This window comes from Phalacrocorax carbo, chromosome 13, assembly GCF_963921805.1.
Source record: "Phalacrocorax carbo chromosome 13, bPhaCar2.1, whole genome shotgun sequence".
In the NCBI taxonomy this organism is placed as follows: domain Eukaryota; kingdom Metazoa; phylum Chordata; class Aves; order Suliformes; family Phalacrocoracidae; genus Phalacrocorax; species Phalacrocorax carbo.
Window position 1 is genome coordinate 14,896,961 of NC_087525.1, and position 26,155 is coordinate 14,923,115.

Consider the following 26,155-nt stretch of genomic DNA (forward strand, 5'->3'; position numbering starts at 1 on the left):
AATTCTGTAACTGTAAAAATACGATGCATTAGTTCCTCGCAAGATTGATTCGGCCCCTGAAGATATCCCATGATGCTGTGGGTAACAGTCAAGTCTGTGGATCCCGGCTCCACAGAATGATGACCTGCAGCCACCTGCAAGTGTCATAAATCCATTGAACAAGCTGACCATTTTCAAGCCTCTTCCCATTTTGCTTTCCATGAGAAGGGACACAGTTTGCACCTAAGTTTCCTTTTTACTGCCTCCAATAGGCCTGAAAAAAACTCATGGGGACGCATATGATGTCATATAGCAATGTTGTGACTTTTTTCCACTGCTGAGCAACAAAAAAAAAATACTCTCTTCAAAAATGTTAAGTGGGAAAGTATTTTACTCAAAGGTTGGCTTTAGTCTAGGGAGCCAAACTGGCTCTTTATTACAGTTTTGGCAGTTGGGTCTCCTCTGCCGCGGAGACGCACTGCAGGAGCCCACACGTGTGTTCTCTAGGTGCCTTGTCCAAGGTGACACCGCAGGCAATTATTTTGAACCTCTCACGTATGCACCAGACAGTGTCCTAACACCCAAGTCTTTCCTTCCTCGTCTGTCGTAAGGACATGTCAAAAAAACCCTGTAGGTTGTCCTATTCTGTTTCTAGCCAATGTTTGGAATTGAGATTCATTCTCTAAAATGGTTTAAAACCAATTCAGAGACCTGTTTCCTGGGATGACTCTCATTTGTTCTCAAGTCTCTCAAGTACCGCTAAGGACATAAGTTAGTTTACTGCTGCCAGCCATTCGGATTCAGTGTATCGGGGGTGCCATTTTCACTCTCCTCCTTGTTTTAGATTCTGTTTAGAGACTTGTGCGAAACTCTAGAAAGGACTGGTTTACATTTACATGACCTGCAACTCAAGTTTCTTTAAACCTCGGTATCATAATGCAAGTGCTTTTGATACACCACACCAGTTCCAGAGTTGAGATTCCAGAGTTGAGAATTACTAGCGGCCTGCGCAGCAACTGCGCTGCTACTACACAGCTATGGGAAGAAAACCTCTGCTGGGTGTAAGAAGCAAAGGTCCTGAGCGCTGACTGGCCTGTGAAAAGTAATTCCCCAGCATAAATTTTTTTCTGAATAAGCCTCTTTCCTTGTGAAACCTGACTGAGCTGCTATTTATAAGGCTTTGATTAAATTAACACGCACAAACACATATATAAGCACACAGGCGCGGATGCCACAGGATGAAATGCTAGGGAAGAAACAATTTCTATATACAAATGCATGTAAACGCTTTCTTGCAAGAGTGAACAACAAATCCTAAGTGTTACAAAATACGGGAGAAAAGTTCACACAAGCGATATTTAGCAGATTTGTTCCAGAAACAGGGATTTTCTGCAGTTTAATTCATCGATCGTGCAGAACGTGCCTAGCGTCAGCCTAGGTTTTTATGAATCATCCCATGTACTAAATTATAAAGGGAGAATAAGGGGAAATATGATGTGTTTTGGGTCATATTTTCATGTCCCTACCTGCAAGAAATTTAATTTTTATATCAGCTTCAAACATTCATTTAACAAAACACATTCAGGAACTGAAGGAGCAATTTAACACTCAACAGAACAAAGCAGCATTTAACAGCGACGATGACCCAGCGGGCCTCCCCGCAGGCTCAGCGAAGCACGGGCTGCCTCGTCAGGCTGGTACGTAGAAGGATACGCGCTGGCAAGGCAAATACCAAAGTTGGAAGGTCATATAAATTGCTAGACATGGAGACAAGATCTGTCAGAAAGACAAACAACCGAACAATTTTAACCTATTGGCTAGAGCTGGCTGCCCACATCAGCATAATATTAACATATATTATAACCTCATTGCAAAATATGCGTGTAAATGGAGGAGAACTGCAGCAAAACTCCCTCATCTTCTGTTTAGACAGGAACTCATTCTAATGGAGGCCTAAGGGAATCTGTTCTCTAATTTTTTTTCCCATCTGACCCCAATATATTACACGTATTACAAGTGAGAGAAAATTGTTACTGTTAAAAACATAGTTGTGGATTCTGCTAGAGTTCATCCAAAGCATCCATCACAAGCACCTCTGGTTTTCGACAACCGTGAATTGTTAATTATTACTGATTTTATTTATTTTTAAATAAAAGCTTTTCTGAACAGTCACTGAAATGTTTAAAATAGAAAGGTGGCCATTTGATAGACAGGGAATCAACTTTTTAATAATTCAAATTATCTGCATTTTCCCCAACTATTACAACTCAATTATTATTATGGAGCTGCATCAGTTCCTGCATCAGATGTGGCTGACTCTCCATTTTTAATGTAAAATCGTCTCGTGATTTCACTTCTGTTGAGACCACTGCAACTTCTCGAGGCCACATGATTTTTACTTGCCATCTCAAAGCTCCGCTGCTTTGCAGTTTATTGCTTTTGTCATCTCGCCCCTGGCCTTATTTGCATCAGCATTAGCGAGAAGGCCTTTGGGAAGGCCTGGAAGTATTCGTCAAGTTAGTAGGTGGGATGCTTCCCTGGGAGAGTATTAAGCTAAATCTCTAGGAGTACTTTCAGGGGATCCTAATATGGTTAATCCCCCAGGGTTTATGCATGAAACGTGACAGCTGAGATTAGTTCAGGAGCATCTGTTCATAATGCCCAGAACTGAACCTCCAAGAACATACCGCACATCATTTTCAGAAAAAAGACACCTCCCATAAAGCTTCATTTCCCCATTGAGCCACCGAAGCAAAAATCCAATGATTATAAAACTGACCTGTTTCTCATCCTTTGACCCACTAAGTGACACATGAAACTCAAATGACAAAACTCCCTGCAAGTTCCACTAGGTTAGACTCCGCTTATGGTACATGCCCTACTTCCAATAATTTTTTTTCATTCTTGGGGAGTGATTCAGGATACGTATTCTTACCTGTCGATTTTCACAGTAACTAGCCTGCTGAGCAGCTGGCCAACGAAGATAAACAAAGCCAGCAAACAGAAAAGAAAATTTTCTGGATTTCTGATTTTTACTTTGGGTGGTTTTCTGTTTGTTTTTGTTGGGTTTTTTTTGTTTGATTTTTTTTTCCCTAAACACAATACAAGCAGAAGCCAATTCTGAAGGATTTGTAAGGGCAGTGTATATTCCCTCCCAGCTATTCAAGCAGACAGTAGGTATTCATGAGTACTAAGAGATGCACATAATTATGCCTGGATGATTATCTATCCAGAATGAAGAGCAACTGTGAGGCATCTATCACTCTCTGTTCCAGGTCAGAAGTTTCAGCTAGCCATTTAAAAAGAAAAAAAAAAAAAAAAAAGAAAAAGCATAATGTGGATGAAGCAACCAACACTATACTGAGCACCGTGAATACTGAATACACAAATCAAAGCGTTTCAGAAGCATAAAAGCTCTAAAGTTAGACCTGTTTGTCATGTATTGCTGAACACAAAAAATTAGTTTGGGTTGCAAAAGAGACATTAACAAAACATATTAATTCTTTTAAAAGATGCATTATATGCTTAGGGTAGCCATTTCCTACTGATTGTGATATATATCCTGTTTAATTTCTTTTAACTAGACACTAAGCAGGATATACCCAACAGTAGATCAAGCCAACCAAGGGGACTACGCTGAAGTATTGAATAGCATGCAGCGGCATCTGACACACTTGCACATTCTGGTTCCTGTATTCCATCATCTTCAGCTGGTCAGGAAGGTATTGGAGAGCTGTAACACCAAGTTCCCCAGGGCCGCTGGGTACAGAGCTCTCCAGTGTGTGTCCGTTTCTACTTCTAGGCTGGCACGGTACAGAAAAGAGGGACAGTTGATACCCAAAACCCCTCCTGTGAATGCTGCCTGGAGAACACAAGGAACTAACTTCATCTGGTTTTATTCTATGCTAATGTTCCCAACGCCACATGTACTTGTCAAGGCTGTTAGAGTATGTATTAATGCTGTATGGTATTTCATGAAAACAAATTGTGAAGATGCTTAAAATTTCCCCACCACTTGAAAATAAAACCAAACCTTCAGCATGCTGCGTTTGGTACCACGTGAAATGGTGCTTTCCATCTATCAAGCACAGTCTGAACCAAGACAGTATGGCCACACCGCATTGGGGATTGTAGTTCCCTGCAGCATTTCACACAGAGACAGATGGAAAGGAGAAGGGTGCGGGAAGGGAAAGGACTCTGGCTATTACACCTGCAGTAAGACACACAATTTTACCGACGCGTGGCTCTGGATGCCTGCGGAAGCGTGCGGTCTGTCTGCACGAGGGCCTCTGGCATTAGCACCGCTGCTGGTAACGCTAGCACCAGGGGACAACGGCTGTAAAAAATAGTTTGTCTGAGGTAACCGAACTTGGGCCTCATTCTTCGTTGGTTCCGACAGCACAGCACAAATCCTCATCTTCCTTAGAAACAGATCAGCAGGACAAAGGATGGAGTTGGTTTGGCTAACTTAGTTTCACTGACTTGATGTGAAAAGAAGACCATGGCAGAAAGCTGGAATTAATTCAAAGTAAAAGGCAGTTGGTTTTATCCTACCCTCCTACACAGCAAGACAAGGAAGGAATACTAACCGACTCCTAATCACAACCAGGACAGTTTAAAGCTAAACAACTGCTCATTTTTAAATATGTCATCTAAGAAAACAATGAATGAGTTTGGCTTTAAACTTGTTCTTTCTTCAGGGCAAAGAAATAGCAAAGGTATTTAAAATTAAACAGGACATTCACAATTAATCTGCTTTTTAATTAACTTACTCTGCTGCTGTAAGTGATTCTGCATTTACTCTCATTCTTTTGAAAATTCCAGAGTGCTACTTCTGACCTGTGATTTACTGTTGCCGTACATCTTTATAAGCAGTACTTTAGTTTAAGTGGCAGTTGCATATTAATTACAAAGTTAATTATGTGCTATGTAATCACGCTGTAATTCATTAGTTTACTCCGCAGTGTGAAAGGATAATGCTAAATGGAAGACCTGATGCAGAGTATTTTAGTAATTTACATTTTTGCATCAAATATTCAAAAAATTAATAAGAATACATTGTCTGCATCTAAGGGAGCCTACAAAGATGCGCACCATGATTCTACTAATAATTACGCTTAAACTTTTCCTCCTTAAAAAAAAGTTGTAGCAATTTTAGCAGGGTAAAATACTTTCTCAAAGACCAAGTACACATCTAACTGCTGCTCAGACCAGGGCAAAATATCAGAAATATTGGAGGAGTTCAAGTATCCAAATTTGGTACTTCTTGACATGACTCATCCTTAAAAGACAGGTGATCTCTGCTTTCTGAAATCGGGTTTAAGATCTTTCAGCTTGAAATCCTCAACACTGCGGCATCCAGTAGCATAAACCACAGTCAAAGACACAGGCTGCAGGCTTTTACGGTTCTTAATTACTGACGCTTTGCACAAAGTTCCTACAGCCAGATAATTTACTACCGGTTTCTGTCCGAAATTTGCAGGGCAATGCAATTCCTGTTTGCACCGGTCTCAAAATAAGTCTGTTACTACAGATCTATGCTTCCCAACAGAAGTATTGAACAGAAATGTAAATATTCGTTTTTAAGATAATGATTTTTGGTGAAAGATGAACTAGGCACAATACCATAAAGCTGTCTTTCTGTCCCAGGTTTAATTATCCCTGGAACCATCCAGCTTACTCTGATCAATAGAAATACAAAACCTAATTTTTACAAAGATGCTCTTCGTCATGAAGAATTCCTTTTCAGCTCCCCCCGCCTTGGAAGCATTCCAACACTTACTCTTCTTCATCAAGAATTGCTGTTTTTCAACACCGATTCTTCACAAGTTGTAATCTTTCCTCCTTCCACTAGCTATCACTGTTGACGCAGAACGATGCTCTTTGTGTGATACTTAATAGTCAACAGAGAGAGGAGTATCTCCTCCTAAAACTAACACCATAAAACCTGTCATAAAGAGCACTTTAAAACCCATGATAAAAAGCAGCTATCACTTAAAATAAAATTACAGGTAGAAAAATTACCATGCAAAGGGTCTGCTTTTGCAGCACATACTTGATCTCTGTACGTTGGCGTTATTTTCACTTACAAACCCAAAAGCAATAACTATTGATAAACTCTGCGAAAAAATCAAGACGCAGATCATGACTGGAGCTGTCAACTGTTGGGCAGCGTTTTGGCTACACAGTCTTTATCATCGGGCAGGCTGCATCAACAGAATGAAGCCCTAACTCTCCAAACAAACATCAAGAGATTACCAAATCCTGAGCACCCCCGGGATTCTGTCTCAGGGGCTGAGCGAGTTTCCCTTTGAAGTCATTTGGGAAAAATAAAGAATCTGTATTTTTACAGGAGAATTAGGACAGTCAAACTACTAAGAGCTCTTCATTCCTTCAAATCCTTATAGCTTTATTGATAAAACATCATAGAGACCTTTAAATATAAATAAACCGCACACAGAGTAATTAAAGTTCCAGGGGAAAAAAAATTGAATTAATGATATGGTACTACTGAAAATTTAAATATAGCAAAATAGCATACTGTTTCATGCTACTGCAATTGGAGTACTATATATGTAATTATCTGAGGTTTGAGCTGGTTACTTAAAGTTTTTAAAACAGCAATTAAAGAAAATGCATATACACCAGTGGCTTTGAAAAAAAAAAAAAAGAAACAGACCTGGAATCTATGTCAAAACCTTTATGTGCTCTGTAGCCTCAGCTAAAAATAAACAGTTCTCTCTCTTTAAGCACTGTGGTCATGGATTTTGCACTGAGAAATGTAGTTAAAAATTAATTTCAAGCTCTGCTAGAAAAAGAAAACAATAAATATTTTGTCCGATATGAAAGGAAAAACACAAATCAGGGGAAAAACTAATTTTACTTGCAGAGTTATACACAAGTACCACAACAGCTGAGAAAAATGAAAGCATTTGCTCCCCCTTCAGAAACAGCCACGAGACATTTAACTTTGTATGTAAGGTTAGTATTTGCTGAGCTGTGTAATTAATTTAGGTCTGTAGGGACTGGGTTACAGCTCATACAGATCCACCGTCATCTTTGGCTTCTACTTTGGAACAGGCACCTAACGTGTGTACTGTTAGGCAGTGCATAGTATGGAATAGACCCGACAGTTTGTGGTTTATAGAATTGAAAAAGCTTCTTTTTTTTTTTTTTTTTTTTTTTGGGGGGGGGGGGGGATATATGATAATACATCCATAATCCAACAACAAGTAAACAGTGAAAAACACAGTTCAAAATCTCCTCACCATTTTAGCCCATGGTAGAAAGCACCAGTCTTCCATTTCCACATGCTTGTGTCAAAACACATTTTAAGAGCAAGTAAACCTTTCAAAAAATTTAAGCTTATTACTTTAATTTAATTTCAATAGTTTCATGGTCATACGGATGACTCATCCTTTTAGGGTCTTTAGAGATTTCTGCACGGAAAAGGAGAAGAAAGAAAGGCACAGAGAAAGAGAAAAGAAACTTTTGGTTCAGTTACTGACTTTTCTCCCATCTTAGCAAAAGGACCGACAACTCTACTTTCACATTTTCAGAAACGACTTTGGCACGGATTCGTAACATTAGCATCTAATCGAGAGGCTGTGGCCTACGCCAACCGCCCAGGTTCCACCAACAGTCCATGGCGAGCAGGACTTTCAGAGGACGATTTGTCTGGTGCTAAGACACGTGTCAAAAATGGGTGGCACAAATTGCTCCCTGCAGATCCCCACTGCTGCCCACTGATTACAGAGCACGCCTAGATCATTTCTTAAGAAACCAGAGTCTTCACTGACTTGGCAGATGATGCCAACTCTTTAGTCCCTGCCTCATTTTTGTAAATGAAACTTTTATTACCTCGATGCTTCTGAAAATTGTGTGCTAATGTTACGAAGTGCATTAATGTGGATAGAATTAAAAGTATCTGAAAAGTAAGTCCTGATTTATTACACGATTCTTGGTTTCTCACTACGAAAATATTAGAATTGTTTCTTACATAATTAATAAGACCTATTTTTTATATTTTATTGTAAATTGTATGTAAATATGTTACCGTACATTCCACTTGCCCGTTAGTAAAATATAAGTATTCTCACTTCCAAAAATCATTAAAAATTGCTTTGGCAAAGAGACCTTTCCAGAGGCTTGAGTTTTGTAGGACGTGGATATTTTATGTAATATATTCAGTAATTTATATAAGCCCCATTCTCTACCCTAACACGTGCAAATGTACATATTCTTCACACATAATAAGATGGGAGGACTTCATTTGGAGTCAAGGGATCCAGGAAGCTGCACTCCACTCCTCCATCATTCCCCCCACGGAAGCCTGGGCAAGCCATAGGGTCTCCTGTGCACTTCTTCAACAGCAGTGGACCAGGGGGATAATGCACTTTCCCAGGGCGTTATGGGAATAGATTCATAAAAGTTATGAACTACCCAATTAGTCCAGTCACACAGGTAACATAAAAGTATCTAGATGAAGTATACACTGCAATACAAGTGTTTTCTTTAAATTAAGTACACCTCTCTCAGCTTTACACCAAGCCAAATTACAAATGCCCACTTAGATGAATATCCTGAAAAAAAACAAGCCTAGAGTCCGGTATGATGCGTTATCACCTTTAATTATTAAAAAAAAAAATATTACAAGACACTGAGATTACTTTGGCTCTTTGTCCTTATCAGAGAGTTTATTCTAACACAAATTTTTAGAGGGAGAAAGGAGAACCTGACACTGGGCAGGACCATTAGCACATTCTTGTCTGCCCTGGTATAGCCTTAATAGAAGAGCCTGCTACTGATTTACAACTTCGAAAGTAAACAGAATTGCAAATCTCTCGCACATATCTTCCTTATCGCCCTCCTCGGGACATGCAGGCATGTAATGAATTCCCAGGAACAGACAGGCCACCACCTCCTCTCACCTTTGCTACCATAACGCTCGGGCTTCTCGGTTGCTGGTGGCTGGCTGGCGAGCCGTCCTTGCGCAGCTTTGCAGGAGCTGCGAGCCCTCTGAAGAGAAGCGGCCGGCTGCACTACACCAACTGCTGTTTACAAAGCAGCCTCGAGCTCTGCACTGATTACCAACCACTGGGCAATCAAGATGATACACTGGTTTAGCTAATTATTGACATCTGGACGAGCTGTGTTATTAAACAAAAAAAGGCTCCATTGTTTAGCCATTCCTAGGGAGTTTGAAAGCTCAAGATTTGTTTCCAAAAAACTCAGAATTCCGGTGCTAACGGCACTCTAAACCCCGTTTTCCCTTAGTCACAATTTAAGATGAACTTCGGAATTTAGCAGCTCGGACTTGTTCTTACATTGAATTCCCCACCAAATGCCATTTCTGCCCGCTAAGACCGCGTTTTGGTTACTCCTGTTACCATTCAACTGTGGGCAATAATTATTAAGGAAGCAGGAAGGCTGAGTCCTTGCTCAGTGCAAGCGTAACAGTTCAGACAGCAAGCTCCATGTGAAAGTCAGCAAAGATTGCCTTACTGCTTCCCTTACAGACCTCTACATCACAATATAGTTAGTAACTCCAGAGCTCAACGTTTTTTGTTTTTTTTAAAAAAAAATCAAAACACACCACCACAAAAAACCCCCAAGCAACACCCAAAAAACAACAAACAAACAAAAAAAAAAACCACAAAAAAAACCCTAAAACCCACCCTGGATCGCAAAATACCATTTCTAAATCCTCCAGCCCAGGATGCCTCCATATATTTACACTTACAATCTTTTAAGGTTCAATTCTCTCCTCCTATGAAAGCACCTCCTGAGACTTCCTTGGTTGTGAGACATTTTCCTTTCAGAGGTTTATCAGTCTCCGTAGTCACGGTGGAGTCTCCGAAGCCACTCAGATAGCTTGCCCCAGCACCAGCGAAGGAAAAAAAGTTGGTAGGAGAATCTTTTTAATGCTAAAACCAGGAGTGCCCTCTAGTGAGATTCCACAGGGAGCGTGTACGACTAGCAGTTGTCAGCTAGCACTTCTTTATCTTCATAGGTGGTCTGATCTGTCGGGAGTGTAATTACTATAACGTGCTTCCCACAACGCAACATCGAGCATGGGAAAGCACGAGCAGACTGTGTGGGTTTAGGCAACACCGCTGGGCCACAAAACGGGCATGGGCTGGCTGGTGAGGGAAAGCCCAGGACTAACGCAGCCGCAGAAGGTCCCACCGCGTACCCGCTGTAGCGCTACAGAAGGGCTATCCGCTCGGGAGCGGGGAGTGCCTCGGCTCAGGCGCAGCGTTAGTTAACATGAGCAAGAGTTTCATAAACAGACATCAAACACAAACTCATCTAACAATATCTGCCCTCTTATTATATGCTTTGAAATGCTCGCCTCTAATCTTTCATCCTGCTTTAGTCTGGTGCTCGTATTTAGAAGACTAGAACTACTAAAACTGGAAATGAACAGATCCAGACACCACCTAAGCAGATAAAACGCAGCGCACATGATCAAACAGGCAGATTGAGAAATTCTGCGTCCTGTTGTTTCACACTGTAAAACTGCTGATCCATCAGCAACGTAAAGCAACTGTGACTCTTGTAGCGTCCCCCATAGCAGTGCTTGCAGCGCAAGCCTCAGGGTGTTTTTTTAACTTATTAGAGACCTCCTTCTGTCAGCTTGTGACGGCAGTTCTTTGTAGGGCTAAATAACTTGCATATCCATCTTTGTTATATCTAAAGAGAAACATATTCATACTTTAGAAGTTGTGGATTAGTAGCACTTATTCCCCAGACCTGTTTGACTGAGGGTTTTCAAGAAAGGAGTGGAAAGCCATGATCTTTTGGCCTACAAACAAAGCGGAAACGGACAGGGCAAATTATTTATTAGAGGCCACAGAATAATGGAAATCATGGTGCAGTATTGGAGATGGATAGTTATGCACACGCTAAATTTAAGGAGACCGATAGGTAAAACAACACTGAAGAAAAAGTCACATTGTGCTGTAGGCGTGCAAGTCAGAGAGCACGTAGCAAGGGAATCGCAGGGGACGCTGTTTAAGAGGAAAAACCATCTCTCAGGAAACTGTTTACTAATTATGTAAGCAAAAATGACAGCAGGAGTATGGAGAGCACAAAAATAATTAAAAAAAAGAATAAGAAAGGTTGTGTTTTAAAACGGGAAAACGAAGAATTGTTGCAGAGATCGGATCTTGGGCTGTGTTTTTGTTAATAGCTTATTTTCACTAACACGGCACACTTTAAGCAAGAGGCTGCTAACTCGAAGAGTTAACAGAGTTAACTACAACATATAACAATAAAAGAAAGAACAGATGGAGGAGAAATGTTTTCCTTCACTTACTTGTAAAGTGTTTGACTTCACACACATCCCGGGCTACGTATCAAAACTAAAACTAAATTTGATGGCTCATATTCCTAATAGGATACAGCGGCCTTCACCTTTAGGTCGCGGGTTCAAATGCAAGCCCAATCAGTGGTGACCAAACGTTGTCACCATCTGCCTGTTTAGTGGCCTAGATGAGAGGAGAAAGGTTGTTCAGCTCAGTCCCTTTGTTAATGGGCAGGTGTCTCCGTCACAGAGACAACCATCACGAGTGCCACTAACTGGAAGTTAAGTCAGAGAGGTCAAGAACTGAATGGGCATAAAAACTGAATTAATAGATTAAAGAGTCCCTCTAGGAAAGGGTCAAGGCAGTTGTGTGCTTGCTGTCTAGATAAAGAGCATTTCAGTCTTCAGGGCTTGCAGTCACATGCCTATCACTGAACCAAATTAATTTTTTAATGGAAACAGAATTGAATAAAATGATTTATAATTTGATTTAAGTTTAGCTATTAGGCTGGTTCCCATTTGCTTTAGCATCAGCTGGAGGTGTACAGGAGCATACGCACATCTGGGGCTTACACAGCCGCACTGCTCAGTATCAGTAGCCTTCTGGATGATCAGAGGTGTTCAGAGCTTCCCGCTTGACGGGTAGCGGACGTGCCCACGGCCACGCCACGGCTACGCCACCCAGTGCTAACGTGTTCCACGCAACCGGCTTGAAAAGCCACCAGGGCTTTTAAGTGTTGAGACTGGTAGTGACAGCACTGGAAAGGTACACTGGTTTTTACTGATATTATCATAAACAAAAGGGAATACGTATTTTTTTTGTAATTTTCTTGCAGGATTTGGTATCTGCAAACAAAGCGCATTAGTAGAGCTATCTTAATGAAACTCTTTATATTGATACTGATAAGAAACTCTTTCTTAGCTTTTGTTCTGCTGCCTGTTTTTAATTCCTTTATTACACTTGTATTTCTGACAGTATCTCAAAATGCTAACACTTTATAGACTCAGTCCAAAATGTTTTTCTTTCCACTACACATACATGTATTTTTACTTCTGCATAGTCCCACTGAAATCAGATGATAATTACCTTGTTTTGATCCTCACAGTAAGTGTTGTGCTGGAGTCAACAATGAAGCAGGAAGATGTCAGACGCCCAAAGAAGATAGCCTGAAGCATCAGCTTTGAAAAATTTTGGACAGAAAGTAACTTGGCTCTCCTCCCTGCCAGGGGAGGTTATCTGAGCTCTGTTCAATTTAGAGCATGTACGTGCGTACGTATCTTTGGGAACGTTAACACGAGGATGATGTTCTTCACAGGAGGAGGAGCTTGCTCAGGCTTGCCCAACAATTCCCATATTGCAACTGTCGTGAAGCTGTGCTTTTCGCAAATCAGATACTTCTCCTTGTCACAGTTTACCACAAGAGCTTTCGACACCACTTTGGGAAACACGAGTGTGCTCTCTTCTACCCTGCAACTCGCACTGTTTCTCACTGCTATCTTATTTGGAGCATGCTTTTGGATGCTTTCTGTAATTCATATATATTACTATTATTAAATATTAATATTTTTAAAACAAAAAGCAAGGCAAACATTCTTATTCACAAAGTTCATTTAAAAAAAAAAAAAAAGAGAGAAGGACATAGTCTCTAGTCTCTTCACAAAGTCACAATAAATAGCAGTTTATGTAATTCTCACCCAGCACTGACACACACCCAAGTATATTTTCTTCAGGTAGAAGGAAAATAAATTCTACTCCAATTATTTTCTTTCACCACAGCTGAAGGCAGTAATGCAATTTCTAGGAAATAACTGTCCTTCATAGATTACACCTGTGTTTGGCAAGGCACACACACACACACACACACAAAAGTGCATTGGGGGGTGAAAGTATGAGTCAATATTATAAGTTAGAAGGGGTCTCAGTAAGTAAGAAAACATAGTTACTGTCTACATGCCAGAGACGACCGAGAAGAGGCAACAATGGGCAACGTCTTCACTATGACAGTGTCAAGGAGCCTCCAGGATAAAATGGGTCATTTCAAGAGAACGGACAACTCCACTATTCATTGCTTGTCCAGATAACCACCAACAGGTCACCTGCAGAATAACGGCACATTAGCATTTACGCCCAGGCCATGCCAGCCACTTGGCCACCACGTAATTTAGTTTTCCTTACTGAAAAGCCTCCTTTCCATTCAGAAGGAATCCCCATCCCATTACCCTTCACCGTCTGTGACACAATCCACCCGACTAGCGGCTTCCTAATGAGCTGTGGTCTCCAAGGCATTCGCACTCACTGCGGCTGAATGGATACGCTATGTTTCCAGCTTCATCCCCAGGCTACAACATAATCCCAGAGAAACACTTTTCTTTCGCTCCCATACCTTGTTTATTCAGACTGCCCCTTTGGGAACAGGAGCAATGCGGTATTTCAAGACAGCCAGGCACAACCCGGCCACAAACTCTTGTGAAGCCTCCTATGCTCTACACGTAAAGCATATCCTAAGGTCCTCTACTAGCTGTGATATTAGAAAATAAACTCACAAGTTACTGGGATAATATGAAAAGAGAACTGAAAAATGTCCCGCAGGTTGACGTCTTCAGTGTCACCTCCTAGAACCTAAGCAATGAAACCATGGCTCCTGTCACCATACAGAGACAACAAGAGAGTTTACCAGCTCCCATTTTATTCTGTGATGGATCAGACAGGAGTACGATACACAAAGTAAATCCCCTGGTGCCTCTGAGTGAAGCATAATGACATGGCTGCCTGTTTCTGCAGAAGGATCGTTTCAATGATCCAGATTATCTCTTCCTATCACAAGTTTCTCGGGACCGGACACGGCAGCCTGCTTTGAAGAGTTAGGAGCAACTTTCTTCCATTTCAAACAAGTTTGACGATGATGCTTTAGCAGGGCCTTCCCTTCTTCAGAAAGGGCTCCTCTCCGGACACTCCTCCTGAGTGTCCTCGGGATTAAGTGCACTGGAACATGACATGGAAACCACTGAACCCTACTGAAGCAGTAAGGCAACCAAACGAGACAGGATGTCACTGCAATAAGGGAATAAAAGTGATCTTACTGCCACGTTTTCAATTGTTTCGCTTGCTGTGCCTCTTGGAGCATACTCAGCATGCCTTGCTAAAAAGAATCACTGCCTTCATTCTCCAGGTCACGTTGGCAAAAAGACGGAGAAACTTCTCATGTTTAGAACTGCTCCATGTTAACTATCTATTCTTTTTACTATTCTTGCTGCTTATTGCCCAAAGCATTAAAACATTCTAAAATCTGGTAACTAATTCCCTGCTAAAACATGAAAAAAAAAGCAGAGCACTCAAAAGCTGCCCATAACTATTTCATCTAGTCAAGTAATTTTTCAGTGAAGCTACTGAATTACAAGCTCCACATCTAACCGAGATCCCACACAGGAAAATGGAATATCTAACAACTGCTTCCGAGGCACACATCCATCATCCTACCCAGCTCCTCAACCTGTAACACTATTTCTTTGTACTCTGGCTTTGTATTAGATGAGGCTTAAGCTCACTGAAGTGGCTAACGCCGGAAAACACAAGTAGGAGGCATGAACTGCTGAAGATACAGTCCTGAGCCCCGTTAGTCATTTGTACAGGGGGTGAGGAAAGCTTTGGCAAAGGCAGGCCTAACTATGCTGCGTAAGCACCGCTGCTGAGGAACTTTCAGGGTTTCCAGTTTCCAAGCTCACATCACGAGCAATGATGTGGTCTAGACCACAGGACAGCTGTCCCGTGCATTTCACCTACCTTCCATGGACTAAATGTGTAACTTCTCCCAGGATGTACAAATGATGACGAAAGGGATTACGTACGCTGGTTCTCGGTACAGCTTTGTCACAGGGGTAACACTTTGTGTGAGAGATGCGGGGACAGGCCCAAAACAAACCCTACAGTTATGCTGGAAATATCTACAAGTTATAACCCTGTTCCAGGTGTCACAACAGACTGAACCACAACCCCGTTTGCACCAACTTACATACCTTGCCTCTAGAGCCAGGTAGTAACACACTTGTGTTTAAAACCAGCTTTTTCAGAATGATTGTTAATTCCTTGGAAGTAAGAGACAAACACACCCTTAATCACAGTCTAAATAAGATAAATGTACAAACGTCGGCTTTACGTCTATGGCTTTTGATAAACACCTCAAATCCGTTCAAACTTAATGAAACTCAGAAGATATAGCTGGAAGCGCACATCCAAAACGCCCACTCTCAGTGCCTAAAAATTCTCACACGGGACAATGCTCAGACTGCTAATTGGTCATATTGTAACAACAGAGCAAATCCCGGTCTAACGCTGCACCGACAGCTGTGGATCACTCTCGGTGGCATTAGATAAAACAAGAGGAGATCCAAAGCCTGTGTGCTTTCATAGAATAATGGTATCACCAACCAGACAATAAAACCCTTCGTTTGCGTGCGCCTCTTGGCAACTTTCAGAAGCTAAAGCAGAAAGGAAGCTATTGCGGCATCGCATCTTCAGAGCCATCGGAGTCAGGAGTCACACCTATCGCAGGCTGCAGCCCACAACCCAGCAATAGCCTCCGTTATAGAAGTGAGAAGAAGTTTTTGCTTTCTATAAATTAGACACAACTTAATGTATGTGTTTGACTAAGAAGGAGACAAATCTAATTAATGGAACTCACGTGGAAGCTTAAATTGGTGTGTGTGTATATATAAAACACACACACACATATATATACACACAAAATTAATAACAGTTTTCTGAATGTGCCTACCCTCTTGGCCTCGCAGTGGCGGCATTCTCTGTTATTCATCACTTGTGTTAGATGTGTTTGCCTTTTGCCATTCAGTTTCAGCAAACCCATCCTTGTTCTTATGCTACAAAGAGAGACTACAAGATGTTTGATTCACCTCCACACTATTCCTTATTTCATATTCCCCGCCACATTCCCATTTAGTTGTCTTCTAAACTCCATACATCAGTCTTTAATTTCTCTTTACCCTTCTGACTAGTACACTTGTTGCCAGGATTTAAATCTTCTCCATCTTGTCTATTCATAACCAACCAGAAAATCAGTTTTTATTCAGGGTGAGGTGACCCGTGTTTCATCTTACAGTATTTTCAGCATTATTCTCTGAATATTTCCTCAGTCCAAAGTCATGTAAATTCATGTAAAACACAGGCTTGTACTTTAAGTATTTCTCCCCATTCTGAAAAAAAAAAAGCCCCACAACAAATCCCAAACCCAAACCCAGTTATACTAACAGAAACTCTACCGGTGAGAAATTCACCTTGTTACACCGTTCCCATTTTGTAAGAGTGATTAGCACAGGAATATGCCTTTGTCACAGCCTGAAAATATACACTGTGTAATTGATGATTTGATGATACATATTGCCAGTATTACATCACTGTTAAAGGAGTTTCCTTGACAATTGAACTGATCACTAATTATTATAACCCTTTCTTCCCATGCACAGCCTATATAAAATATAGTACTGAGAACAGGTGAAGTTTGACAGACTCCACCTTCGAGACCAGCTTCCCAGGATAACAATTTTCCTGTTATTAGCGAGGGGTCTGATCTCTTGCTCACAAGGGCACCTTGGCTCTAACTCCCCAGCTGGTACAGCACGCAGGTTATATTATCACATTGACTAATGTGCCTGGACAGTAGCAAGCTGTGTGTCGTCTTGTTGTTATTATATTATTTTTGTTATCTATAACATTATGTGTATGTTTATATAACGTATATTTTACATATATAGAACCACCAATATTATCCTATTGTTGCAGCTTTCCTTTCCTTGAGCTACCTAACGTACAAAAACAACTACCCAGAAGAATTTCTCCAGGACCTCCCAGGCTGGGATTCAGCGATCCAGCTGATGGCTGGAGGCAGTAGCCTCCAACCTGGAGCGCTCACTTTGGTGAAAGACGACACAGCCTCCCATAAGCAATCCCATTGCTGAATGTGCTCCTGCCCTTTTCCTCCCGTTGCCGTGCCGGCTGTTTGCAATGCAGCCTCTGCACGTGACAGCTATTGTCAGATCCAGCGCAGGGGCCAGGAGGGAGCCCTTCATCGCCCCACCGCTCTCAAAAGAAACCTTACAAGCACGCGGCCAACACAATATGCAACCTGCGTATGCTCATTTTCTTGCCTCTGCCTCTTTGTGTCTCTACACGTTAGACAACACTGAGATCAGAAACAATACTTTAGTTGCAGAATTATTATTTACATTTTTGTGTAAGACTAAGGAGAAAGAACACAGTCCCACATACCAGACAAACACACATACATGTGCCTCATCTAATTCATGGCAAACATTTCACACTCAGTTTCTTGGCATTTTAGGTGAATATATATTAAGTCTAACTGGGTTTTATGTTGAATATGTCAACGGTGTCATACATAAAGCTGCCTTACAGTCTTACAGGAGCAACAAAATGGTGAAACAAATATATCGGGGGCTCCTGACTACCTTGAGGCGCCGTGGAGTGATCTGGAGGCTCACAACCAAAGTCGTGTCATTTTGCTCTTCGATGATAACCTCCGACACGCCAGACACTCCTTCCCCCCTGCCTCCTGCGTGGGGACGTGGTCCCCCGTGCCCGTGGGGTGCTCCTGCCCTGCCCACCCGTCCTTCGGGCGCTCGTCCCCACGGCCGCCAGCGCCGCAAAGACTCCGCGCGTTGGCTCCTGACGCTTGCACCGCTACGCCGGGCTGTGGGCAAATTGTGGTTTGTCTCTTCAGCCCTCCCTAAATTTTTTTACCTTAAGAATCATCTTTCATGCTACACCAGCAGGCAGAAAGTTTAAGATTATGATAATTTTCTGTTATTCTTCTCTGGCCATGTCTGATACTTTCTTATCTGCATTTCTTTTGCTAAAGACATTTGCTGATCTTAAACCTGGCTTGAATGAATAGCAATTGTTCCCTTCTGGTTTTGAAGGTACTTTGTTTGTCTACCCCATTCACTGGCCTGAAATCAGCAAGGCCTCAGATGGCTGTTGCCATGGCAACTCTGTTCATTCAACACTGGCATATAATGAAGACAATGTGTTTTCCATTTAGATGAGTTTTAGAGCAAAAGAGAGAAGACTCCTGCTTAACAGTCCCTGAGAATGCCAGGGTAATACAATCAGGGTTTCGGTAGTACCAGTAAAACCACGATGTGCAACTAAAAGAGGGAAAGAACGAAAGTTACGTTGATATTTCACAATAATTACAGCGCTGGGCAAATTAATCAACGGTGCAACTGCATTTTTTTACTCTTTAAGACCTTCTCTACCGAGAATAATTCAGAAATAAATGTTTTGCTCGTACTTTTTCCTAGCAAAATGGCAATTTGGACACTACTGACTCCCTAGTAAGACACCCAAGAGCATCTCTCTCTTCCCCCTGCTTCCTTAAGCAAAGGGGCTCTTTGAAAGCACAATTAAGACGTGTGGCTATGTGCTTGTTTTTAAAGCAAGCGCTCATTAACACTGACAGGCAGAATTACCAATGCAACAACTTTCTCTGCCTCCTCTCATGTGCTGGGCACTGGCCACGCAGGCTACGTCTGCAAGGCGGCGAGGGTCCCTCCACAGCGGCGCTGCAGATCCGCACCACTCTCAGAAACAAGGAACAGAGTTCTTAACGAAAGGCTGCTTTGAATATAGACATGCTTCACTCTTCACATCTACACTCTAGGTTTTTCTACCTACCTCTTATGTTAAAACTAAGTGCAATGTGTCAGGAGGGATGCGTATCTCCACTGAAGGCCACTACCGAACCAGGTATTTTAAAGAGATTCTTACCAACACAAACATTTCCAAAAAACATACAGCACAGAAACTTGTCTACTGCTTTGATCCACAAAGTCCAAACGTTTCCCCTCTCTCCCTCCTCTCCTTCCCTCTCTCTTGCTCTCCCACAAGCCTTTTCCTAACTTTTTATCTGGTTACCTTGTGGGCGTCGCTCAGGAAAAGAAAATAGGGATTTTTGAGATCCCCAGCAATAACAACGAAGAGGAAAATGGAAACTAGGCATTATAAGTTGTTCTTCTATTTACAGTGGAAACTGACTTGAAAAGATTTCTCTTTTCCACTGTTTTCGCAGAGCAGCAGGGAGCAAACACTTCCTGAAGGGAAAGCCAGCTTTCCAAACTCAAGTCCAATGTTTTAAAACTCTTCAAACAGGAAACATCATGTTTTCAGTTGACACGTCAGTCATTTAATCAGTGCTATCTCCTTATTTCACTCCAAGGAGGTGAGTGGTTTTGGAACTAAGTCTTTTTTTCTTTTCCTTTAGGAGTCACATTTATGTAATTTTTTTAAATGGCAAAGTAAAAAAGACTAACATCAAGCTGGAGTAAAGATACAGAACCTACATTTATCTACCTTCCAGTGTTTTTTTTTTTCCATTGCTGAAGTTAAGATTTCCAGGAGTAAGGAAATGGCCTGTTTTAATACACAGGAGGTTCTCTTCACACATGGAGGGGTTGTGGAATCGAAGTCGAGAAATCCCAGGCACCCCCAGCGATTTCAGCCTTTGCATAACAGCAATTTGTGAAGTCGTGCACATTGACCGCGAGACACAAACCGCCCCAGGATTCTCAATAGCTGTGCCACCAGCTCGCTTAAAATTTCTGAAAACAAAACAGAACATTCTGCCCATAGATATCCACAGTAAGACATCCGATGTTTCTAATCTCCCAAATACAAGTTTTACGCAGGTGGAGCCAACTAATATTTCTCTGTTATCCAAGTGAGCTGGGCTTTGATGGGTTATAAAACTTGGTGATTACCCATATATTTTGTAACGCTACCTAAGGAGGAGGAAGATGTACGTCAAGATCTGTGTTTGTTCCTTTGCACTTCTACAGCTGAAGAAAGCAGTCATGTTTACGTCTGTCAGATCTTTTCTGGCTCTTCACTTGTGCTGACAGCCTACAGCCTTGCTTCAGTTCCTACAAAGCTCAAAACCTGCAGCTGCACTAGCTGGCATGCCTTTTCTCGTTCCTCCCCTCCACCTCTTATCTGCCCCCCTCTGTTCCCCCCCCTCTTTATTTCTAAGTTGGTTTTTTTTTCTGTCTAGATCAAAAGCATATAGTCACCAAACCTGACTGGGCTCCAAGAAGAGACAAAGACTGAATTTTAAGGCACGACTACGAGTATGTTGTACATGCACTCACACACGCACACTTTCCTCTTCCAGTTTCAAACAACCAACCCCTATTCTGACACTCGGCTATTGCACTGATCTCACTTATTGTACCAAAAAAACAACCATCATTTATGCAAGGAAGGCAGCCATATAAATCAAGACAAGCCCAGAGTACTCAAGTGTAGATTCATTATCACTTCAGACCTTGAGACGTAGCTCTTTGGCTCTTGCCAGCTAAGTCAAGATTCAAGGTTACGACTCCCCAGATAAAATGACAGACAAACCCATTCTGTAGCGTCAGCCCAAGCGAAGGGTACTTTTGTTTAAATCCAGTAATGCAAGCTGCTTAAAAATATTGTAAGAAACAACACTGATTCTTACAAAAATCTGTGTATTCCCTGCAAGTTACAAAACCACAACTGCCTTGTTAATTTTGGGGTCCGCAGGAAGAGCTGCAGAGTAACTGTACTGGCAAATGAAGTTACGGTTTTGAAGCGTTAGAGGTAAAATTCACAATAATGTTCAGGTCAAACTATTCACTAAAGGATTAATTTGTTTTCTTTCACTCACTCTCCTCTGGAGACAAAACTACTGTAGAAGCAGTAGTGAGCGGGGCAGAGCTGTAAAAGAGCAGGACACAAACCAAAAGAGCAGAGCACGCAACAGCAGAGGGTTCGGGAGGGAAAACTCGCTGGTTTTCCTAGATCCACAACGTCCCCGCTAATCCACACAGACAAGACAGCAGCAGTAAGCACTACTCCCTCCGAAACAAAAGGCAATTTCAACAAGATTCAGCAACGAATCTGCAGTGTACTTCAGCATCACTCAGCGTTCGTACCACGCTGGCATCTCAAGGCTCTCGGCACAGACCAGCGCAGGAGGTGCTGCAGGGGCCTGACTGTAAATGTGAATAATCCCATGAACACCAAGGGATTATTCTCCATGGTTCAGCCATCTCAGTCTTTGCACGCAAGGTGGGGAGAGGATAAAGCGGCTCTGCAGCCTGTAATGCAACGTGTGCCCATCGAGCCGTGCAACACAGGGGTGGCCCCGGCCTTAAGCTGGGACCACATCTCCTGACGGGGTTAGTTTAGGTGCAAGCAAGCCTCAGTTAATCCACAGATCCCGGCGTGCAGGGCACCCCTCCTTCTGGCAGCCGAGGACCCTGTGGCGTGCAGCACAGCTGCTGAGCCAAAGTTAGCAGGTCAGGCTTCTGCGCCAGCAAGAGCTCCCCGTGCCGCGCTGTCAGCAGGCGAGGGAAAGGGAAACAAATGCCAGTAAGATCTTCTGGGCTTATTAGCTTATGCCCTGCACAGGAGGGGGAATTGCTGGAAGATGGGGCACAGTAGGATCCCGCTGCTCTTCGAGATATTTCAGGTTCCTAACTCTTTTTACCGTTCCTAATTCATGAGCCTTGTGCCTTCCTCAGCAGTGATGCTGCTTCTGTAAGAGGCCCGGAGCGGGGAGGGGAAGCCCCCGCTCCCAGACGAGACAGAAACCCTGGATCTGAATAAGCAGAAGGCCAAGTCCCTTGCAGCAGAGGCAGGCACAGAGTGAGACATGGAAGGACAGAGAGCTGCTTAGAAGGAAAAGTGGCAGTGAACCCCTCAAAGATACGCTGGGAATTCCTAGCATAGGCAATACTAAAACTGAAGAAACCTTATTTTTACAAACAAAAGGAAGTAATGTACCAGCTGATGTTTATTGCCCTCATTCCATCTCCTTCTATGGCACTGTGATAATGTATATGGGTTTACGACCTGTCCCAAAGCAGCAGCAGTAGTTTTTTGATCTACACTGAAACACTGCGGGTTCTTGAAAAAGAAAATATTTTCTTTATATTTTTAAAATTTTTTTCCTTTTATCATCTATGCAGGCATGGTGGCTAGCAAACCGCAGCCTGGTCGTAGGTGGGCTGCCTCTCAGTATTATCGTAAATAACTGAAAGAATTGTTTCAGCACAAACAGTTTGAACAGTGAAAATAAATTTGTTCTTCTCACTAATGCACTAAAAAATGGCAACAACAACAGAAGCAGCAGCATACATGTGATGATTCAATGTTTACAGAATTACAGTATTTGCAAAAATTGCCAGGGAACTTTTAAATTTGGACCAAAAAAATGTTTTTATTTAAGAAGTTTCAGCTGTCTCTAAGAAAGCTGATTAGCCCCTGGACTGGACTGACTGGACTCCCCCGCACTGGTTTTGTTAGCCCGAACTGCTGAATACCCGACACTGTCCTATTGAACGTCCACTCAGAATATGACATGTTCAAGTAAATAAATTAGAAGTACTTTCTTCCCCCCATCATATTCAAAAGCATAGCCATTTTTGCATCGTAAATTCCTCCTCATCTCAGGAACAGTTACTGAGCAAATCGAAAGCTGAGATTTTCAACCAAACAACCAGAATTGTCATTACAATTATAGAGGTGCTATATAGAAGTCTACAGGATTTAAGTCTTCATTAGGTAGTCAAGTAATCTAAATATTAAGCACCAGGTTCTTAATATTCTACACTCTTGCTAACCATAATGTGAGAGTCACCACTCTGATGAGAATTTTGAGCAATGGGTCATGTTTTCGGTAGGGAATGGGATGTACTCAGGTAGATGCTCCGCAGCTCTATTCCTTCTGTGTTGCAATACAGCGTGCACCAGCTCACGAGTGCTGCTAATAAAGATATTACAACGCTAGCAAACATCATGGCTAAACTAAATCCTAATGTAAACTACTGTTAGAGGGGTATTACATTGTTTTCATTTGCTCTGAGTTGCAGACTTTAGGATAATAATATTGCTCGGTAATAGCGATAGCTTAATTTCATGTTGTAACACCCTAATGACTTTATTGTTTCACTCCCATTCCAATTCCAATAGCTATTACCATTTAAACACCTGTATTATCAAAGTGTTGTGCTTGAGTACCTTCTGGATAATTTACTTATGTTACAAAAGACTAATTCAAAGGAAAGCTATAGTTTCTCTAACTGGCGCACCATTTATCTTTTTACCGTAAGCAGAATCCATCAGAAAAGCATGTGTTGGTTAAAAAAACAACCATCCTACAGTCAGACTTCGGTTCATGTGCAGGATGTATTTCCTTCAACATGATGATGAGAGAGAGAGAGAGAGACAGACAGACAGAGAATAATCAGTTTGTACTTTTGGAGGCATTTCTAAAAAATTTCCAGAGCACCAAGTTCTTGCTACACACAATTAAGAAATTAAAACTTCTCAGGCAGAAATGTCCGACTACTACTTTTAGGTCAATGTTTTACCAACATTAACTGCTTCCTCCATGGAGGTGGGCAACAGCGTACAGATCTTAATTTCATGAGTGACTATTAAAAGTCAAATTCTTATACACGCAGTGATTTGGGCACTAAAAGAACAGGATAAGCTATAAGAGTAATACACAACCTATCAGACAAAAGATACCCTTAATTGGCCTTCAACCACATTAGATGACCAGACCTGCTCAAAAAATTCTACTCTACTTGCCATAGATAAATATATTGAGCTAAAACATACCTTCAACCTTTATTTCAAAGCCAGGTTCAACAATTATTTATTTTTTTTTTTACTTCATCCTAATCAACAGATAAAGTGCCTCAAATAAATGGTAAATCACAACTAAAACATACCAATGCTTAAAAAGCATTTTCAGAATCAACTGTTTCCCCAGTAATTACTTGACTGAAATTTCTTTCATCACAATCTATCTAATGCGGAGTCTCTCACGGGAGCAATGTGAAAGTCTGAAATACTTGCACATCGGGGACTTCTAAAAACCTGCTGGTCCGAACTGGGGACTCTCAGGGCTGGTGACCCCAGTACAGGTAAACATCCCCTGTACGGCAATTTGTACTATTTAGCCTTGTTGCGAAGCACCGTGGCAGTTCTGTTGTACTACACATACTATCTGCTGTCCTTTTACAAATTTGGGGGGTAAGATTTTAATGGGCTTAATACAGCTGTGGTAAGAAGGTTCCCTGTAGTGGTTACGGTGGAAAAATAAGCTTACCTTACCCCTTGCGCTCCATTTTGTGTTCTTCAGTCTTACCTCAGGACTCAAATGAATCTCGTTTTTACAGACTGTTATCCACAGAAGTGAGCAACCTGCAACTGCTTTAATTGCACGCATTACGTAAAAACACTCTTCAAGACCTACAAGGTACCGCAAGAAAGCTGTATGCCGAAATCTAACAGTAAAAGAAAAAATAGTTTTAAAAAAATCTCTCCTCTTATGCAAAAAATATTTCAGGCAAGGCTGACAAAATACTGCGCGCTCCGCTGCTTTTTTCAAAAATTTTCCATACTGCTATTTACCAACAAATACATACTAAAGCTCTGTGAACTTTTGCAGTTAGCACGGAATGCAGAGAAGCGTTTTTAAATTGGAAGCTCTCCCTGTTGAATTTTCCATTAAGGATATTTACACGCTTTCTCTATAATATTTATTTTTTTCACGTATGGAACTAAACGAGTGGGGTTTTTTAATATAAACAGAAAATATGTGCCACCATCATGAAATGTAAAGGCTAACTCTCTCTGGTTAAGAGGTGTCTGAACTACATCTGTGCGTCTCCAAATATTTGGATAAGCATGTAAATAAAGACCTCAACTGCCACCATTCAAGTTTATATTCTCTTTATGCCAACTGCAGTAGGATCCAGTAGGACTTTGCCAACCCATCCAGATAAAATTGGTTCTGAATACATCCAGCAAGCCGCCTCCGATAAAAAGACCAAGGTCAGTGCTTGTGAAGTGTATGTATTACTGACATACTCATCTGCTATGTGGATGCTTATCCTCATTCAACCAATCTGGCAAGATTAAAAGAAAATTATGCAGTTTTTAATATTATTCATGTATTTAAAGAAAACACAGCTTTAAAAGACAACGGATATTTTGAAGTCTATCAGAAAAAGCTCACCCCGCTGACAACTTTGTTGTAGAAGACAGGGTAAGTCAGAGCATTTATTATTATTACTATATATGATTATTTATTAACTCAAGGACTCTTGAGTTCAATACCCCTTTGTGGCACTGACTCACAACATGCCCTTAAGTAAGTGGCCTGGTTATTCTGTGCCTTATTTTGTTGTGGTTGCAATCTTTTTCTATTAGAAATGTGGGAAATAAATTTTTCAGATCCTTGGACCAAAATCCCTTCTGAAAGCGCTGACCAATAGGCTGCACCATCTGAACACGGGAGTGGAAAGCAACTTATCAATTAGCTACGATCAAATTCTTCCTGGCATAAAAGGGAAGAGATTTATATTTTCCTGAACTATGTGCTCAAGAGTTTCATTTTTGTTTTTGATCTCTTTCACATGTGCTGTTATTCAAGGGATCTTCTTTGCTATCATCCACCAAATATGTTGGGAGAGGACACAAAGAGGTTAGAAAGATGAAGAGAGGGGAAAGAAGAAAAAAAACATAAGAAATTATTCTTTCTATGCAATACTCAAACCTTGACATTGATTAGTATGTCAGAATCAATAGTAATTTCTCCCATATATATTATTATTGCCATAGCATAAAGGATAATCATTGTTTCCATAGTTCCATTATTTCCCAGGCTTATTCTCACAACAGAAGGATGTTTACACAACATTTTTGAAGGCAAAAAAGCCTCTTTCAGCCTCTTCTAATTAATAGTATTGACCAAATTATGGTGGTTCATTTGTTCTCCTACACAGAAAACAACTGCC

At 41.5% G+C, this 26,155-nt stretch overlaps 1 protein-coding gene across 8 annotated transcripts in view; it reads right to left on the reverse strand.

The window, feature by feature from the left end:
- ZMIZ1 (zinc finger MIZ-type containing 1) overlaps positions 1-26,155 on the reverse strand; it is a 358,482-nt gene that overhangs the window by 174,969 nt on the left and 157,358 nt on the right. The window contains exon 1 of one of the 8 annotated variants that reach the window (XM_064464895.1): positions 9,722-9,743. The exons of the other annotated variants lie outside the window; for them this stretch is intronic. The gene's annotated coding sequence lies outside the window, so the exon portion shown is untranslated. Of the gene's footprint in view, positions 1-9,721; positions 9,744-26,155 lie in introns of those variants that run through there. 8 annotated transcript variants of the gene reach the window in all.